The sequence below is a fragment of the Hyperolius riggenbachi genome, chromosome 3 (genome assembly GCF_040937935.1).
Source record: "Hyperolius riggenbachi isolate aHypRig1 chromosome 3, aHypRig1.pri, whole genome shotgun sequence".
NCBI classification, from domain to species: domain Eukaryota; kingdom Metazoa; phylum Chordata; class Amphibia; order Anura; family Hyperoliidae; genus Hyperolius; species Hyperolius riggenbachi.
Window position 1 is genome coordinate 496700645 of NC_090648.1, and position 20337 is coordinate 496720981.

Sequence of the window (20337 nt, forward strand, 5' to 3'; positions counted from 1 at the left end):
AGGAGGACAGGGAAAGCCTCATTAGGATCCAGAGGCTTCCCTCTCCTGGGACAAGGACCCCCCAGAGGGGAATTATTGGGGTTTTATTGTAATTAGTTCTCCGGTTATTGCTTGTGCCCAAGTTGCACAGCGTCGATATAGCCAAAATTAAAATCATAATTAAAATTACGGCCTATGGCGATACCCAAATCCGGAGCAGCACGGTTGCCGAGCGGGCACCGAAATTACCTTCTTTGCTTGACATGTCCCTAGACCACAAGCCTGTACACAATTACTTATACGTAAAGATGGGAATTGTAATGTTTTTTTTTTTTTTTTTAGAACTTAATGCTAATTTCATGCAAACTGTACCATGGAATTGGGCCAATCAAATGCACTTCCTGTCGATTTTGATTGTCCTCATTCCAAGCTGCATACACTTTGGAATGAACATCGCATTGATTATCAATGGTCCAGCTGGGAAGTCTTTGCGTCATATTGACCATCACTAGTGGCCATCTTCTTTGGCCCCGTGGCCATTGCGATCGCGATGTTGCATAATGATGGTTGGCAGATTTGCGGCAATTACGTTTTCCGATTCTCATTCCATTGAATGAGAATTGCAACACAGTCACAGTGAAAATTCTGCAATGCGATCGCCAGAAATCGATATCGCCGCGGTGCGAGGAATCTCGTAGTATTACTAATACGGATGCTCATTCAGATTTTGCAGAATTGAAATCTCTGATCCGAAATTGGCATTTCCGATTGGAATTCAGAAAACGTAAATCGGAATTCTGCAGAAATACAATTTACCTCAACTCGGTGATTTTAGCCCAATCACAGAGCTCGGAAGCTTTGGACCAATCAAAGAATGCAGAATCCAGAAGGACGTTTGCTGGCTTCATGTCTCTGTGGTTGATCTCCTTGCTGTGTAGATGCTCCAGCCCGCATAGGAGCTCAGCAATGAGGAATCTGAGGGGGAAATAGAATGATTCTTAAAGTGAACCTCCAGACTAAAAATCGACTCAGCAGCACTAAAAAGGCCTGGTGTTTCTTTAACAGTTTCATGTGCAAAGCATGATGGGATTTCTGATGTTGTTGTTCTCGTTCTGCTGTTTTGGTGCAATTTTTTTTTTTTTACAATTTGAATTTGACATTTGAAGCCGTGCAGCTGGGAGCAGTTATCAGGACACAGGACAGTTGGAACTGTGTCTTATGCTCCCTGTCACCTCCTTTCAACCAAAAAGATGGCTGCCCCCATGGCAAAGATGGCAGCCCCATGAATCACAAACATTTGCCTGTTCTTTTAAAACAGGGTGGGTAAAAAATTATATTACCTCTATATTATTCTAATTAACATAACTAATGTAACTTAATAACAGTATGTTTGTTTAGGCTGAAGTTCCCCTTTAATGCTAAAGTAAATGTCTATTATATGCATGATATATTATTACTCTTGTACATACTGTGGATCCTAATGAGGCTTCCCGCGTCTTTCTTTGCACCTAGCTTCCGGCACTGGCTCCCCCAAAACCACAGTCGACAAAGCGCCTCAGCTAAAATGGGACCTTTATGTGTTGCTGGACGAAGCAAGAGGATGAAGGATAGATGGGAAACCCACAAAACCAGATTGATGTTTGGGAACTTTAACCACTTCAGGATTCGGCGTACGCTTAACTACGCCCCTGAATCCTGAAGTGGATGCCATGGAAACGGCCGCTCGTATGAGCGGCCGTTCCATGTCAGTTCACGGAGCGTGTCTCCGTGAACACACTGCGAGCCGCCGATCGCAGCTCGCAGGGTAAATGTAAACACACGGGGAAGATCTTCCCCGGTGTTTACATGTAAACGGCGCTGCTGCGCAGCAGCGCCGTGGCAGAGATCGGCGATCCCCGGCCTCTGATTGGCCGGGGACCGCCGGCACCTGATAGGCTGAAGCCTATCCTATCCGGCGCAGGACGGAGTTCCGTCCTGCGCCGCTCACAGAGGGAGGGAGAGGGAGGGAAGGGGAAGGAGGCCAGGGAGCGCTGCGGAGGGGGGCTTTGAAGAGCCCCCCCCCCCCCCGCAAGCGCATGCAGCCGGCGGCGATCAGACCCCCCCAGCAGGACATCCCCCTAGTGGGGAAAAAAGGGGGGAAGTCTGATCGCCCTGGCTGCCAGCTGATCGGTGCTGCGGGCTGGAGAGCCCACGCAGCACCGATCAGGCAACCCCCCCCTGGCACTGAAGTGGTTAATAATTTATTAACACTAGTCTACAATCTCATATATACAAGCTGATCCAGAGGACAGCAAGCAGAGGAAATCCCTGGATCTACACTGCTTTTACAGTGGTCGGTTGGTCTAGAATTACTTCAGATTAAAAACAGCTCTCCATCTGTCACTGACGTAGTTAAAGTGATGAAACACCCTCTGTCCCCACAGTGTTATACGGCTGCGGTGACAGGCGGGCGTAATAACACGATACGGAATCAGCCTCTCTGATGATGGTATCGGTGGTGGAATCCGCAGGGCTGGTGGTGGGGATGACCTCCCAGCGGACATCTCTTCCCAGTTGACGTCTCTAAAGTACAGATGTTCTCGCAAATTGGAGACCTGACTGGCGTTCTGCTTGGTCTTTGTGCAGCAAAGGGGGGGAAATAGAATATTTCTTAATGCTAAAGTAATTGTCTATTACTATATGCATGATATATTATTACTCCTGTATATACTGTGGATCCTAATGAGGCTTCCCCCGTCCTTCTTTGCCCCTTCTTCCAGTACTGGCTCCCCCAAAACCACAGTCGACAAAGCGCCTCAGCTAAAATGGGACCTTTATGTGTTGTTGGACGAAGCAAGAAGATGAAGGATAGATGGGGAATCCACAAAACAAGATTGATGTTTGGGAACTTTAAGAATTTATTAACACTAGTCTACAATCTTATCTACACACGCTGATCCAGAGGAAGGCAAGCAGATGAAATCCCTGGATCTACACTGCTTTTACAGTGGTCGGTTGGTCTAGATTCACTTCAGGTTAAACACGTCTCTCCATCTGTCACTGATGTAGTTAAAGTGATGAAATGGCCTCTGTCTCCGCAGTGTTATAGGGCAGCGTTGACATTTGGGCATAATAACATGATACAGAATCAGCTTCTCTATTGATGGTATCAGTGGAGGAATCCGCAGGGCAGGTGGTGGGGATGACCTCCCAGCGGACATGTCTTCCCAGTTGACTTCTCTAAAGAACGGATGTTCTCGCAAATTGGAGACCTGACTCCAGCGCTCTGATTGGCCTTTGCGCAGCAGACGATTGATCAGATCACGAATATCGGCATTTGTGTCCGCTTGAAAAAACGGATTCTGGGCACAAATGACCCATTGCACATCCTTAAATTTTTCGTCCAGTTTGAATCGGTATTCACCAGTCTCCATTTCATAGGCTTTGATGTGCAGGGCAAAATAGTTCACCATGCGGTTGTATCTCTGATGGAGGAAAATCTTGGGAGCCATGGTGCCGACAAATTTTTAACTGTTCTGTTGCCAAACATGCCAGTTTTTGCAAGGCCAAAATCGGTGATCTTTGCGTGGCCGTTGTGGTCCAGAAGGACGTTTGCTGGCTTCATGTCTCTATGGATGATTCCCTTGCTGTGTAGTTGCACAAGGCCACACAGGAGCTCGGCAATGAGGAATCTGAGGGGGATGCATAATATATTATTATTACTGTATAAACTCTGGATCCTAATGCTTCCAGCACTGGCTCCCTCAAAACCATAGCCGACGAGGATGTTGGCTGTGGCGCAGGCAGAGCCTGTGCAGTAGAGTGGACCCGATAGGTTTTGGCTATTTACGTCTGAGCCCATTCAGCCCACAATCAGCAAAGGGCAAAACGCGGGCTGAAAGCGCCTCAGCTAGAATGGGACTTTTATGTTTTGGAGGAAGCAAGAAGATGAAGGATAGGTAGGAAATCCACGAAACAAGATTGATGTTTGGGAACTTTATTCATTTATAAACCCTAGTCTACAATCTCATATATACAAGCTGATCCAGAGGAAGGCAATCAGATGAAATCCCTGGATCTACACTGCTTTTACAGTGGTCGATTGATGGTGACGTTGGTCTAGTTTAACTCCTGAATAAACAGGGCTCTCCATCTGTCACTGACGTAGCTAAAGTGACAAAACAGCCTCTGTCTCCACAGTGTAATACGGCTGCGATGACAGGCGGGCCTAATCACATAATACGGAATCAGCCTCTCTAATGATGGTATTGGTGAGGGAATCCGCAGGGTGGGTGGTGAGGATAATCTCCCAGCGGACATCTCTTTCCAGTTGACCTCTCTAAAGAACGGATGTTCTTGCAAATCAAAGACCTAACTCTAATGTTCTGCTTGGTCTTTGCGGAGCAGACGATTGATCATATTGTATAAATCGGCATTTTTGTCCTGTGAAAAAAAGGACTCTGGGCGGATTCACAACCTTCAGTTTTTCAGCCAATTTGAATGGGTATTCGCCCGTCTCCTTTTCATAGTCTACCATGCGTTTGTATCTTGGTAGAGAAATATCTCGGGAGCCATGTAAGCCACAGTGCCGACAAATTTTTGGTTGTACTGTTGCCAAACATGCCAGTTTTTGCAAGGCCAAAATCAGTTAAGTTTGCATGGCCGTTGTGGTCCAGAAGGACGTTTGCTGGCTTCAGGTCTCTGTGGATGATTCACTTGCTGTGTAGATGCTCCAGGCCACACAGGAACTCTGCAATGACAACTCTGAGGGAGAAATAGAAGAATCCTTCCCGCGTCCTCCTTCTCCCCTTACTTCCAGCACTGGCTCCCCCAAAACCATAGTCAACAAAGCACCTCAGCTAGAATGGGACCTTTATGTGTTGCTGGAGGAAGCAAGATGAAGGATGAAGGATATAAAGGAGACCTACAAAACAAAATTGATGTTTTGGAACTTAAATCATGTACACTAGTCTACAGTCTCATATATACAAACTGATCCAGAGGAAGGCAATCAGATGAAATCCCTGGATCTACACTGCTTTTACAGTGGTCGGTTGATGGTGACGTTGGTCTAGTTTTACTTCCAATTAAGCACGGCTCTCCATTGCCACTGACGTAGCTGAAGTGATGAAACAGCCTCTGTCTCCACAGTGTTATACGGCTGCGGTGACAGGCGAGCATAATAACATGTTGCAGAATCAGCATCTCTGATGATAGTATCGGTGGGAGAATCCACAGGGCAGGTGGTGGGGATGACCTCCCAGCGGATAGCTCTTGACCTGACTCTAGTGTTCTGCTTGGTCTTTACGCAGCAGACGATTGATCATGTTGTATAGACCGGCATTTGTGTCCTGTGAAAAAAACAGATTCTGGACACAAATGGCCCGTTTCACATCCTTTAGTTTTTCGGCCAGTTTGAATAGGTATTCGCCAGTCTATAATTCATAGGCTGTGATTCCCAGGGCAAAATAGTCCACCATGCGGTTGTATCTCTGACGGAAGAAAATCTCTGGAGCCATGTAAGACTTGGCGGCAACAAACTTTTGGCTGTTCTGTTGCCAAACACGCCGTTTTTGCAAGGCCAAAATCAGTGATGTTTGCATGGCCATTGTGGTCTGGAAGGACGTTTGCTGGCTTCAGGTCTCGGTGGATGATTCCCTTGCTGTGTAGATGCTCCAGGCCACACAGGAGCTCGGCAATGAGGAATCTGAGGGGGAAATAGAATGATTCTTAATGCTAAAGTAATTGTCTATTACTATATGCATGATATATTATTATTCCTGTATATACTGTGGATCCTCATGAGGCTTCCCGCGTCCTCCTTTGCCTCTAGCTTCTGGCACTGGCTCGCTCAAAACCACAGTTGTCAAAGCGCCTAAGCTAGAATGGGACCTTTATGTATTGATGAAGGATAGATAGAAAATCCACAAAACAAGATTGATGTTTGGGAACTTTAATAATGTATTAACACTAGTCTACAATCTCATATATACAAGCTGATCCAGAGGAAGACAATCATATGAAATCCCTGGATCTACACTGCTTTTACAGTGGTCGGTTGAAATTGGAGACCTGACTCTGGCATTCTGCTTGGTCTTTGCGCAGCAGACGATTGATCAGATCACGGAGATCGGCATGTGTGTCCTGAAAAAAAACTGATTCTGGACACAAATGGCCCATTTCACGTCCTTCAGTTTTTTCGGCCAGTTTGAATGGGTATTCACCCATCTCCATTTCATAGGCTATGATGCCCAGGGCAAAATAGTCCACCATGCAGTTGTATCTCTGCCGGAGGAAAATCTTGGGGGCCATGTAAGCCACCGTGTCAACAAATTTTTGCTGTTCTGTTGCCAAACATGCCAGTTTTTGCAAGCCAAAATTGGTGATGTTCGCGTGGCCATTGTGTTCCCGAAGGACAATTGCTGGATTCAGGTCTGTGGATGATTCCCGTGCTGTGTAGATGCTCCAGGCCACATAGGAGCTCGACAATGAGGAATCTGAGGGGGAAATAGAAGTTTTCTTAATGCTAAAGTAATCACCTTTTACTATATGCATAATATATTATTATTCCTGTATATACAGTGGCTTGCAAAAGTATTCGACCGCCTTGAAGTTTCCACATTTTGTCTCATTACTGCCACAAACATGAATCAATTTTATTGGAATTCCACATGAAAGACCAATACAAAGTGGTGTACATGTGAGAAACGGAACGAAAATCATACATGATTCCAAACATTTTTTACAAATCAATAACTGCAAAATGGGGTGTACTTTTGCAAGCCACTGTACTCTTGATCCTCATGAGGCTTCTCGGTTCCTCCTCTGCCCCTTGCTTCCAGCACTAGCCCCCCCAAAACCACAGCTGACAAGGATGTTGGCTGTGGCACAGGCAGAGCAGCGCCTGTAATATTAATGCTCCAGAGCCTGTGCAGTAGAGCAGACAGTGGCGTAGGAATCACTATAGCAACCATAGCAAGGATATGGGGCCCTTGGCACAAGGTTGCCACAAGGGGGCCCGTAAATCCGTGCTTTAGTTTAATTTTTTTTAGTCTCCGGGACCTTCAGCGCCCCTCTGGCAGCCCCCCTTCCTTATTGCAGTGAGGTGGCAGATGAATACGGACTATTTCTCCACCTGCCCTTACTGCATTGGTCTGGCCGACAAGAGCTTGCAGATCCTGCTAGGAAAAAGATAGAGGAAGTGTGACGGGAATGTTGCTCCTTCTTCTTCATGTTGCCTGCCGTGGCTCCACCCCTCTATCCAACTTTGGTGGCTCTACGTACTCTGCCTGCCCTGGCTCTGCCCCCCACCCTGCGACAGAACTGTCCACAGAGAACTGGAGGGGGACACAGAGAGACAGGAGAGAGGACACAGAGACAGGGGAGCCTTCAGAAGAAGCCCCACCCATGGCTGCGATAAGCCCCACCTCCCAACGGAAGCTCCGCCCCCACCTGGCAGCAAGAATGGAGCTAAGATGAAGAGGTGCAGGAGCGTAGGATTGTGTATCTCTTACCCCACCCTCCCTTAGCAGCACCCAGGGACCTCTTCACTGGGTATCCCCTTATTCCTCCTCCCTCTCTCCTTGGATATGAAGTGCTAAACCCCACTTGGAGGCCATCGAACTTGTCCAGTGCTGTAAAAAGCATTCCCTAGGGGCTGAACATCTGCCTGGATGGCTCTCAGCCCCACTGATGCTGAAAACTGACTACCTAATGAGTGGCATCATCCCCCGTGTTGCTCTGAAGTGCAATAGACTTCTGGTGCGACCTAGGTGTGTGATTTTGCTGTAGCAATTTTGCCCCACATTTGTTCGCAGATGCCAATGATATTCAATGCTACTGATATGTTCTGAGATCCATCTATGTTTGTAAATTCTTTACAACTGTGTTGTACCTATTGGGGAACTTCTGTTTGGTGGCAACTGCTCGAGTTGTTGTATTTGATATAATTAGAATATCTTTTTTTTTTTTAAAGTTTCTTTTTATTTAAGTTTTAAAGAAACAAATAGTACATATATTTAAGACGGTAACCCCCATGAACATTTGGGGGTTATAACAATTAATAGAACTGAAGAAAAGGCTCACAATATCTGACTGCACTCTTAACCTCCTGGGGGTTTCAATTATTTCGCCCAGGAGGTGGCGCAGCACTATTTTTTATTTTTTTTATTTTTAAATCATGTAGCGAGCCCAGGGCTCGCTACATGATAGCCGCTGTGCAGCGGCATCCCCGCACCCCCTCTGATCGCCTCCGGCAATCAAAGCAATCAGGAAATCCCGTTCAGAACGGGATTTCCTGTTTGGCTTCCCCCGTCGCCATGGCGACGATCGGGATGACGTCAACGACGTCGTGACGTCAGAGGGAGTCTCGATCCACCCCTCAGCGCTGCCTGGCACTGATTGGCCAGGCTGCGCACGGGGTCTTGGGGGGGGAGCGGCGCGGCACGGCGGGTAGCGGCGAATCAGCGCGGAGCGGCGACGATCGGTATATACACGCAGCTAGCAAAGTGCTAGCTGCGTGCAACAAAAAAAAATTATGCAAATCGGCCCACCAGGGCCTGAGAAATCCTCTGTGGCGGCTTACCCCGAGCTCAGCTCGGGATTAGCCCCCAGAGGGTTAAGATAATATATCAGAAAGTATATCCATCACATCCAAGCTACCTAGGAATTATATTACAGGATTGACATGCCTCCTATCCTCCTTGCATTATAAGCAATATTAAAAACAGATTCCCATATAGAGTATAGTCATATTCCTCTTGTAACCAAAACATGTATTCTCTTAGTATTAGCAATTTTCCATTATTATGTACTTTAGTAATTAGCATAAGAGTTCATAATATAGTGATATAGTTACACATTAGCGCATCCTTCGCTAAAGAAATCCTCTTTTCCTATATTTTATCTTAGGATTCAGAATTAATGTAATCGTGGGTTATATCGTGGATACTGTGCCTCGGTTTTTTGTCCATGCACCCCAAATCTTTTGGAACTTGGTTGGACAACCTGTGACTAGGTATGCTGCCTTATAAAGGTGCAGGGAGGAGTTAATAATCGTTTTCCAGAAGGCAATTGTTGGGGGGGTCTGTTTGGTTCCAGTGCAATAATATACATTTCCTGTAATAGAATAATAGTAAACCTATTAGAGATCTGTGTGCTCTAGTGGGGCCCAAATCCGTCACTTCGCCGAGTAAGCAGTGAAGAGGTACCGGGGGGGTTCTAATTTTAACAATTTAAGTAATGTAATTACATACCTCTTCCCATTGTCTGTTTATCTTGGGGTATAACCAAAAAATATGATCAAAGTTTGCCAGTACTTCTCCGCATCTCCAACATTTACTGGAGTCAGCAGGATTGAACTTTGCCAATTTTTTTGGAGTCATGTATGCTCTGTGTATAATTTTAAATTGGATAAGTTTATCTTTGGTAGCGATTAAATATTCAAAAGGCTTTATAAGGGCATTCTCCCAGTCTTCATCATCCATTGTAGGGATTAGGGTAGACCACGGTTGCTTATATACAGATGAATGAGGTTCTGTAAGGAGAATTATGTGTTAATAGAGAGTGGAGAGAGCTTTTTGTAAATTTTCTTTTCTAGTAATATCCTCTAATTCTGAAGTTTGTAAACTTATTGCTCCTCCGGGGAATTGAGCCTGGAATGCGTGTCTTATTTGGATATATCTAAAAAAGAAGGTATTTGGTAAGGAGAAATTGTCTTTTAGGTCTAAGACCATGGAGGGATTGGACTGATCTTGAACTAGCCACCAATGGGCAGTGACCAGTTGGCTTGCTATGAAGTATTTATAGAAATTGGGGAAGGCCAGTCCGCCCTCCCTCCATGGCCTCTGGAGCTTCCTAAGGCTAATACGTGGCGTTTTATTATTCCATATATAGCTGGTTAATAAGGAGTTTATTTGCGCAAAAGAAGTGTTTTTGAATCCAGATGGGAGAATTCCTGAAAATGTAGGTATATTTAGGTAGAAGCTTCATTTTAACAAGATTAATCCTGCCTATTAATGATAATGGAAGGCATTTCCAACCTGCCAATTTATGTTTGGTATGTTTAATTAAGGGAATAAGGTTATTATGGTAAAAATCCCTTGAGTCGTGTGAGATCCAAATACCTAAGTATTTGACCTTACTGACTGGTTCCAGTGGAGTTTGGATTGTGTTAGGTTGATTTATGGGTAGTAGTTTGTATTTAGACCAGTTGACATATAAACCCGTCAGAGGAGAGTATTCATTAAATATATCCAGTGCACCTTTAATAGAGTTATTAGGATCGCTCAGATAAAGTACCATGTCATCGGCATACAGGGATACCCTCTCTTTCAGCCCCCTTGCACAAAAACCTATGATTTGTGGGTTCTGGCGTATTGCTGCAGCTATAGGTTCTATTGCTAATGCAAAGAGAGCTGGGGAGAGGGGGCACCCCTGTCTTGTGCCCCTCTGAAGGCGTATGTTCTCAGATACTGATTGCCCAATTCGGATATTAGAGGTGGGATTATTATATAATAGTTTGAGCCAGGAGATAAATTTGGGGCCGAAGCCAAATTTAGCTAGGGTAATCCAAAGATATCTCCACTCTACCGAGTCGAAAGCCTTTTGTATATCTAGGAAGGCTAATGCTCTAGGACTAGTTATATCAGAGGACATTTGGATGTGGGAATAAATGCGCCTTAGGTTTATGTCTGTTGTCTTTTGGGGCATGAAACCAGTTTGACCTGGGTTAATGACATCGGTTATAATCTTATTTACTCTAGTGGATAATATTTTGGTAAGTATCTTTTGATCGTTATTTAGGAGGGAGATCGGGCGATATGAGCCGCAATCTAGCGGGTCTTTGTCCGGTTTAGGAATAAGGACTACATGCGCTCGGAAAAAGGTTTCAGGTAGGCCATTTCCAGACAGGCTATAGTTGTAAAGCTTCGTTAGGTGAGGGGCCAGCAATCTGATGTAGCGCTTATGGAATTCAATAGGAATCCCGTCGGGACCTGGTGATTTCTGTGGTGGAAATGATGTAATTGCATCTATAACCTCATCTTCCGTAATATCTATGTCTAATGTTTGGGATATATCAGCATCTAGCGATGGAAGCTGTATCCGAGATAGGAGACTATGAATTTGGACATCCTCTCCAGCGAATTTTGATCTATATAAGTCCGTGTAGTATTTTTGGAATTGCGCAAGAATCAGAGTAGGATCCGCTGTCATGTCCCCGCTTTCCAGTCTGATCTCTGGCATATTTGTTTGATATAATTAGAATTTCAATGGCGTGTGCAGGTTGTATATACTCACAATGCCTTTTACTAATGCAAAAACATGCACTTATTCTAAACCTCACGGCCGCTTCTTTACCCTTCTGTCCACCTCCTATATCATCGTACTTTTCTATCTCTTGCCTATACCCCGAGGTGTTGGGGGCACATCCTCTTGTCATTAAGCTTCATTAACCACTTTGCATCCATACCTTGTTTCCCCCTTATGGACCAGAGCAGTTTTTACAATTAAGCTATGTCCCTTTTTAATCAGCAATAACTTTATCACTACTTATGACACCTAAATTAAATATACAGGGTGGGCCATTTATATGGATACACCTTAAAGAACAAGCAACACATATATAAGTAGATAAATACTACTTCTACTTACATAACAGATGTATTGTGCTAGCCACGTAATGATTCCTGTGAATTTTACAAAGGAAAAATCAGAAAATCCTATTCTAGGCAGTGGCCATCTTGCCAAGCTAATGCTGACATCATATCCTCCCTGACTCTTATTTCCCCCCTCCCTTCTCTTGCTCACTGTGTATGCATTAGCTGCCCTCCTCCCAAAGTCTTTTTTTTTAATTTATACATCCAATCACTGAGTTACCTCAGCCTTGCTTGTAAACACAAGTGATCAGCTATGCAGGGAAATAAATGGAAGTGGAGGAATATATTATATATAAAAAGAACTCCCAGCATTCAAAAGAACTCCCAGCATTCAACTTTTTGGCACTGTTTGGCACTAGGGCCAGTGCTCCTAAAGTATGTGATAACTACAAACCATAACGGCAAAAAAAGTTTTGAATGCAGGATTAGCATCTTTATCACTTAATACACTCAGGCCAGTTGCTGTTAAAATTTGATTTTTATGGTGACAATATTATTTTAATAAAATGGGAATAGTTGGGGATATTAACTTCCTGTTTGTGGCACATTAGTATATGTGAGGGGGGAAACTTTTCAAGATGGGTGATGACTATGGCGGCCATTTTGAATCCAACTTTTGTTTTTCAATAGGAAGAGGGTCATGTGACACATTAAAGTTATTGGGAATTTCACAAGAAAAACAATGGTGTGCTTGGTTTTAACATAAATTTTTTCTTTCATGAGTTATTTACAAGTTTCTGACCACTTATACAATGTGTTCAATGTGCTGCCCATTGTGTTGGATTGTCAATGCCACCCTCTTCTCCCACTCTTCACACACTGATAGCAACACCGCAGGAGAAATGCTAGAACAGGCTTCCAGTATCCGTAGTTTCAGGTGCTGCACATCTCGTATCTTCACAGCATAGACAACACATTATTTCTCAGTTTTACCAATTGCAGTTTAAAAATAAAAAGCACTACTGTAGATAAAACCACAAATTTTGTTAGGCTATTTCTACCCTTTATCACAAAACTTAGATCATGTTCCTGTCACAATTTATGGTGAAGATATTTGATTCTGAAATAATGCTACTTTGTGTATTTTTCACCATGAACTGAGAAAATAAAAGTATTTTTAATGGTAAAATTCAAACTTATTGGTTCAGTTTAAATTAGTGCTGCCTCAGATAGTGCCAGAGGTGTTCACAGGACCAAGCCCAATCCTGCACAGCGCTGCTTCAGCTACAAGACGTATATCTACGTCCTCATGGCTTCGGTGAAGTCACAGAGGACTGTAGTGGTGGAAAGGTGGTTAACCTCCATTTTAACACCCCTCATCCCCTCCCACTCTCCTTTCTCCTCACTTTTTCTATACTTTGCTTTGTCATACTTTGCTATGGTATTTCCATCTCAGCATATCTGGTTTGGGGCCAAACTCAGTTCCTGGCAGATTCTCTTACATATAAGTTTTTCACTTTTGTTTGTACAACGTTATTATCTGGTTACCTGTACTATTAGTGCAACTGCACTTTGATATTGTCTGCGTAACATGTTATTGGTTATCAGGTTCTACATAAGGGCGGGAGCCGTTGGAAGATCTTCAACATTTGAAATTTCCGCTATTTTGCTCTGTCTCCTAGGGTGACTGCTGTTTTGGCTGTTCCTCCTCTGTACCCTCAGGAACAGCCAAAACAGCAGTCACCCTAGGAGACAGAGCAAAACAGCGGAAATTTCAAACGTTGAAGATGTTCCAACGGCTCCCGCCCTTATGTAGAACCTGATAACCAATAACGTTACGCAGACAATATCAAAGTGCAGTTGCACTAATAGCACATGTGCAAGCACATCCAGGACTCAAACGTCCCAGAATCACCCGGGGGAAAATATGTGGAACAAAAGCCACAGAGGGCCATATTTTCTCCCGGGTGCTTCTGGGACGTTTGAGTCCTGGACGTGCTTCACAAGTTTAGGTTTACTTTTTAGGTATAAGGATCCACAAAGTTTAAATGTGGATCAGGGTGGGAACCAATTTGCGCGAACTTCAGTGGTTCGCATTCCTGGTGAACTGCGAACTATATGCGAGTTTGACCCGCCCCCTATACTACATCATTAGGCTCAACTTTGACCCTCTACATCACAGTCAGCAGACACAGGCTAGCCAATCAGGCTACACTACCTCCTGGAGCCTCCCCCCCTTATAAAAGGCAGGCAGTGTCGGCCATTTCCCTCACTCGTGTGGCTGCAGTAATTAGAGAAGGGAGAGGTTGCTGCAGAGATATTAGGGAAAGCTTAGTTAGGCTCTTGTTAGACTTGTTAGCTTGCTCCTTGCTGATACATATTGCTATAAAGCACCCCTCAACAGTTCTTTTGAGAGCTAATGTTGTTCTTGTAATCTATTTTTTTTTTTTACAGCCCTGTCAGTCAGTCGCAGCTGGCCCTTGGCCCCTTGCTAATTCCTACTGTGCCACTGCCAGGCCCAGTACATTCAGTGCCTACCTTTTCACTGCATGTGTGTGACAGGCAGCTGCACGTTTGTAATACCAATCACTGCATACCTGTTCATGTTTACTACACCTGTGTGACAGAAGCACGCAGTGTTATATACCAGTCACTGCACATGTTCACGGTACCTGTATGTGTAACAGCTGCACATTTGTAATACCAATCACAGCATACCTGTTCATGTTTACTGCAGCTGCATGACAGAAGCATGCAGTGTTATATACAAGTCACTGCACCTGTTCACGGTACCTGTGTGTGTGACAGCTGCACATTTGTAATACCAATCACAGCATACCTGTTCATGTTTACTGCAGCTGCGTGACAGAAGCATGCAGTGTTATATACAAGTCACTGCACCTGTTCATAGTACCTGTGTGTGTGACAGCTGCACATTTGTAATACCAATCACTGCATACCTGTGTTTCCTTTCTGTATGCCGTGATGCATTTTTTTGTCTTGTGTATACTGATGTATCAGTAGTGTCTGCTATATAACCTGTACCATTGTGCTTTTACAAAATAAACTTCTTACATTAAAATTATGGCCTACGGCGGTACCCAAATCTAGCGCAGCACAGTTGCCGGCGGGCACCAAAATTACCTCCTTTGTTTGACATGTCCCTAGACCACAAGCCTGTACTCATTTACTTATAAGTGAAGATAGTAATTGTCATGCAGTTTTTTTTTAATTGTATGCTGATGACTTCATGCAAACTGTACCATGGAAATAGGCCAATCAAATGCACTTCCTGTTAATTTTGATTGTCCCCATTCCAAGCTGCATACACTTTGGAATGAACATCGCAATCGCATATCAATGGTCCAGCTGGAAAGTCTTTGCGTCATATTGACCATCACTAGTGGCCATCTTCTTTGGCCTCGTGGCCATTGCAATCGCGATGTTGCATAATGATGTTTTGCGATTTTGCGGCAATTGCGTTTCTTAATCCATTGAATGAGAATTGCAACACAATCCCTTGGAAAATGCTGCATGCAGCACGAATGCGAACGCCAGAAATCGCTATCGCCGCGGTGCGAGGAATCCTGTAGGATTACTGATAGGGATGCTCATTCAGATTCCGCAGAACTGCAATTTCCGATCAGAAATTGGCATTTCCGTTTGGAATTCAAAAAACATAAAACGGAATTCTGCAGACATCCGATTTACTGCAACTTGGTAATTTTAGTCCAATCACAGAGCTCGGAAGCATTGGACCAATCAACAAACAAAAAAAAAAATTCTGCAAAAATCATCACAGTAATTTCAGACCAATCACAAGACTGTTTTTTTCATTTTCCCGATTCTTTCTTTTTTTTTTGCAATTTATGGTGCAAAAATGACTAATAAAATACTCCACGGAAATCGAATAATATGAAATTGGCATTTGCGGAAATCGGAATTTCTGCGGAATCGGAAATGGGCATTTCCGACCATCCCTATTACCGCAATCAGCAAAGGGCAAAACGCAGGCTGAAAGCGCCTCAGCTAGAACGGACCTTTATGTGTTGCTGGAGGAAGCAGCAGGATGAAGGATAGACAGGAAATTCACAAAACAAGATTAATGTATAGAAACTTTATTAAACTATACATATATACATATATACAAGCTGATCCAGAGGAAGAAAGATTTACTTCCGATTACACATGGCTTTCCATCTGTCACTGACGTAGTTGAAGTGACGAAACAGCCTCTGTCTCCACAGTGTTATAGGGCTGCGGTGACAGGCGGGCGTAATCACATGATATGGAATCAGCTTCTCTGTTAATGGTATTGGTGGGGGAATCCGCAGGGCAGGTGGTGGGGATGACCTCCCAGCGGACATTTCTTCCCAGTCGATGTCTCTAAAGAACGGGTGTTCCCGTAGATTGGAGACTTGTCTTTGACGTTCTGCTTGGTCTTTGCAAAGCAGACGATTGATCAAGTCACGGAGATCTTCATTTGTGTCCTCTGGAAAAACTGGGTCCTGGTAACAAATGGCCCGTTTGACATCCCTAAATTTTTCAGCCAGTTGGAATGGGTCTCTGCCCGTCTCCATTTCATAGGCTATGACGCCCAGGGCAAAATAGTCTACCATGTGGTTGTATTTCTGGTAGCGTAAGATCTCCGGAGCCATGTAAGCCACGGTGCCGACAAATCTTTTGGTTGTTCTGTTGCCAAACATGCCGGTTTTTGAAAGGCCAAAATCTGCGATCTTCGCGTGGCCGTTGTGGTCCAGAAGGACGTTTGCTGGCTTCATGTCTCTATGGATGATCCCCTTGCTGTGTAGATGCTCCAGCCCGCATAGGAGTTCAGCAATGAGGAATCTGAGGGGGGAAAAGAGAAAGATTTGTTAATGCAAAAGTATTCACCTATTACTATATGCATGATATATTATTATTACTGTATATAATTGCATATAAGCCTACCTGTGTATAAACCGACGTACCCACTTTTCTCATCAGAAATCAGGAAAAAGTGGCTGACTCATGTATAAGCCACCTCCCCAGTATAGCTCCCTCCAGTGTAGCCAGATGTGCCCCCAGTACAAGTCACCCTTCCTCCCCATAGCCAGATGTGCCCCAAGGATGATACAGCTGTGTCTCAAGACACCACTAGATAGTGCCATAAATATGAAACACAGCAGATTTTTAGCCTGGAGGTTCACTTTAAGCCAATTAACTTATCTATATGTTTCTGGGATGTGGGAGGAAACCGGAGTGCCCGGAGGAAACCCACACAGACACAGGGAGAAAATACAAACTTCATGGAGATAATGCCCTGGCCAGGATTTGAACTGGGGACCCAGCGCTGCAAGGCGCTAGTGCTAACCATTATGCCACCGTGCTGCCCTGAAACTCTGTGGCAAGTATACTAAGGAATACATACTTTCTTCAATAAAAATTGTTGTTTTGTTTTAATTAGTTAACCACGGAGGGTTTTTTCTCTTATGGACTAGAGCAATTTTCACCTTCCCTCGCTCCTCCCATTCATTCGCCAATAACTTTATTACTACTTATCACAATAAAACGATCGAATACCTTGATTTTGTCACCACCAGTTAGGCTTTCTTTGGGTGGTACATTATGCTAAGAATTATTTTATTCTAAATGCACTTTAACAGTAATCATACAAAAAAAATGGTAAAAATTCACTTTTTTTAAGTGTTTTATTTTGGTAACTATGGAAGGGAAGTTAAGGGGTTAATTAATGGGATATTATATGTATTTTTTTATTGGGAAGTTTGTAGGTGTAATTTTACTTTTTGGACACTAGCTGTCCCCTTCACTTTATTCCGATTATTTACTTTTTACTGCATACACTTGTTACAGGAAGCAACGCGTGTATGATATACTTTCACTGTTGTCGATGAGCACAGCATCTCATTGATGCTGGTATTCATTGGTCTCAGGCACTTAGATCAATTAATGGGAACTGTGTTCCCCTTCACTGATCCGTGCACTAACGGGTGGCGACGAGAACCGTGCATGGAAGTGACCGGGAGCACGCATAGCGACGATAGCGGTAATAGACTAATATCTACATCCCTGGGATTTCAGATGAAGTCCTGCAGGGCGTAGATATACCGCCCGTGGTGCGATAACTAGTTAATGCACTGATTTATTTTTATGGAAATATTTGATATGTTTTCAGTGAGTGCTCTAACTCTAACCCTAACTCACTCTGATGGGTTATTGGCAGTAAGTGTAGGTGTGCTTTATCTGGCATAATACCCCCACCCTTTCCCTACCAGATAATTATGGTATTGCTGATCTTACCTGGTGACATCGACCTGAAATGGTGCATGATTCGCTATTAGCTGTCTCAGGGTCCCTCCGCTCAGATATTCCATGGCGTAGAAGACGTCATGCTGTTCAGAAGACAGAAAGATAGAAGTTATGATACAGTTTGCTGGGATATTCACAACTACAGAATAATAGTCAAGATTTTTTCCACCTTTCTGTTCCTTGGTGACCACAGAAGGGGAGGAAATACTTACCTTGGTCTGGAAGGCCCCAAAGCCATGAGTAAACAGAGGGCTCGTCCCCACCATCTCCAGTACTTGTCGTTCCACAAGTGGAGAGTCGTATATAGCCCTCTTCTTCACCACCTTTAGCACCAGCTGCTCCTCACTGGCCGGGTGAGATGCCAGAAAAACCTGCAAGAATGAATAGGATGTTAGATTATTTGTCAGAATCCATGGACATCTGTCTATGCTGATCATTTCTTTACAGATAGACAGCATTGGCGTAAGTCAGTATGTGTTACATTTATCTAGCTACATAGACCCATCTATGTCAGACATTTTCAACTCTTTTAGTGCCCTCTAGAATAGGCAGGGCCGGCGCTTGAATGGGGCAACCTGGGAAATTGCCTGGGTACCCAGAGCCTGTGTAGGCCTCCAGTGGGTAACTAGAAGTCATGGGGCCCCCCCAGCAGAACTTTGAGACCCCCCTAATGTTCACACCCCTTCCTTGCCTCCCCTTGGGGCCCTTCTCCTTAGGGCCAGTCTCACAAGGGTCATAAAACACATGTGACCATCATGGTCTTCACACCCATAACAAGTGTAGCCACAAAACACCTGATCTGAAGTATAGTCCCCTGGATCAGAGGAAGGGAAGGTTAGTAGTTGGGCCCCCTGCAATTGTGGGGGCCGCTCCCCTCTAGTCACGCCCCTGTAGGCCACCAAGTCTCTCCCCTTATGTGGGAGATGCTGCAGAAGGTAATGGTGACATGGGGGGGGGGGGGTTACAAAGATCTCCCAATACTGCTGTATTTGGGGGAGGAGGGCAGGGTCACCTAGTGCTGCTAGCTAATGGGAAAGGCACCCAATACAGCTACACATGGGGAGGAGTCAGGGAAGCCCCATATTAACTTTTGCTCCAGGGCTCCATTTCATCTAGAACCGGCCCTGGTTATAGATGTTTTTGCTTACCTTTAAAATACAATGAGAATATTACTTTACAAATATTTATACATTATACTATAATGTGGTTAATTACCATTAGCATGGAATTGTACCCCCAAAATGTGTCAGATGTACCCCCCTCCCCTTTGACGCATGTATCTCAGGGAGGGGACCTGTTGAAGAGCTCGCCAGACAGCTTCTTCTGCAACAATATGCTTTCATAAATTCCCCATCCCTGCAGTCTCCCTCCTCTTGCTGCATTAAGCTGTTATCCATGAAGGTGAGCCTTCACTCCTCCCCGTTGTCTGACACACGCAGACATCCCTAGGAATGTGTCTTCCTGATTACTTACCTTCCCATAACCCCCCTGGCCGAGGAACTTATGGAGGGTGAAGCTCTCCAAAGTCATGGGGGCGGCGGCCTCACTGGCTGCGCTGCTGGTGGAGATCCCGCCTACGTCTGTAAGAAAGAGAAAAAGAGAAGTTAGCTCCAGTGTTCCTGCTTACATTTTATTTATGTATCATTGTTAGAGGCGGGGCTGTTTCTGGACATTTTGGCACCCCAGGCGAGGTACCTTTTGTCTCCCTACTCCAATTTCATAATATCAAAACCTACATCAATTGTGGACACCAAAAATAAATTGATAGTTTACATAGAAATAATGTCTCTCAAAATAAATTTGTAATGGATACACAAATTATTACCAGGCCATATACATATCAATGGCCCAAACTCATTATATTATACTGTTTATGTACAGCCTGGGTCCTTATAGGCTAGAATATTTTCCTGGAAATCCAATCAGAGTTGCAAAAATCAATATAGCAGTGCCTATTTAGGTGTTAAAGAGACCAACCATTCCTTTCTTAATGGAACTAGAAATTGACTATAAGAATTCCATAGAACACAGAGTGCTAAGATTATCCCTGTGGTACCCCCTCCTACAGTTGTCACCTCAGCCCATCTGTCTGATCTTGCCTATGCCTACAAATGGCCCTGGTTAGAAGTCCAGCCACAGAGCATAGTGGAGGAGAAATTATGGGCATAACAATAGACCCTGCAAGGGATGGAGACGCAGGGGGCCCAGAAGCGACAGGGGGCCCTGTCCTGAGAGACTGACAACTAAGGGCTCTGAGAAAAAAAGCTTTCTGCTCTCTGCACAATTGTTATAATGACTTTGGCGTAATTTTCCATGATAATGATTTTTCTATTACGATTCCAATTTTGTGTATTTTTTGTAATTACGATCGTAATCACCACAATCACATGAAATTTCGCTAAATCTTAAACACACTATGATGATCACTACTCACAACTACAGAGAATTGTCCACTTTTTCTTGAAGTCAACGT

At 44.2% G+C, this 20337-nt stretch overlaps 1 protein-coding gene across 1 annotated transcript in view; it reads left to right on the forward strand.

Annotated features, from left to right (window-relative positions):
* Nucleotides 1–14090, forward strand: part of RMND1 (required for meiotic nuclear division 1 homolog) — an 84580-nt gene extending 70490 nt beyond the window's left edge. Inside the window, exon 13 of the transcript XR_011030101.1 lies at nucleotides 14010–14090. The gene's annotated coding sequence lies outside the window, so the exon portion shown is untranslated. The remainder of the gene's footprint in view (nucleotides 1–14009) is intronic.
* The last annotated feature ends 6247 nt before the right edge of the window (nucleotides 14091–20337 follow it).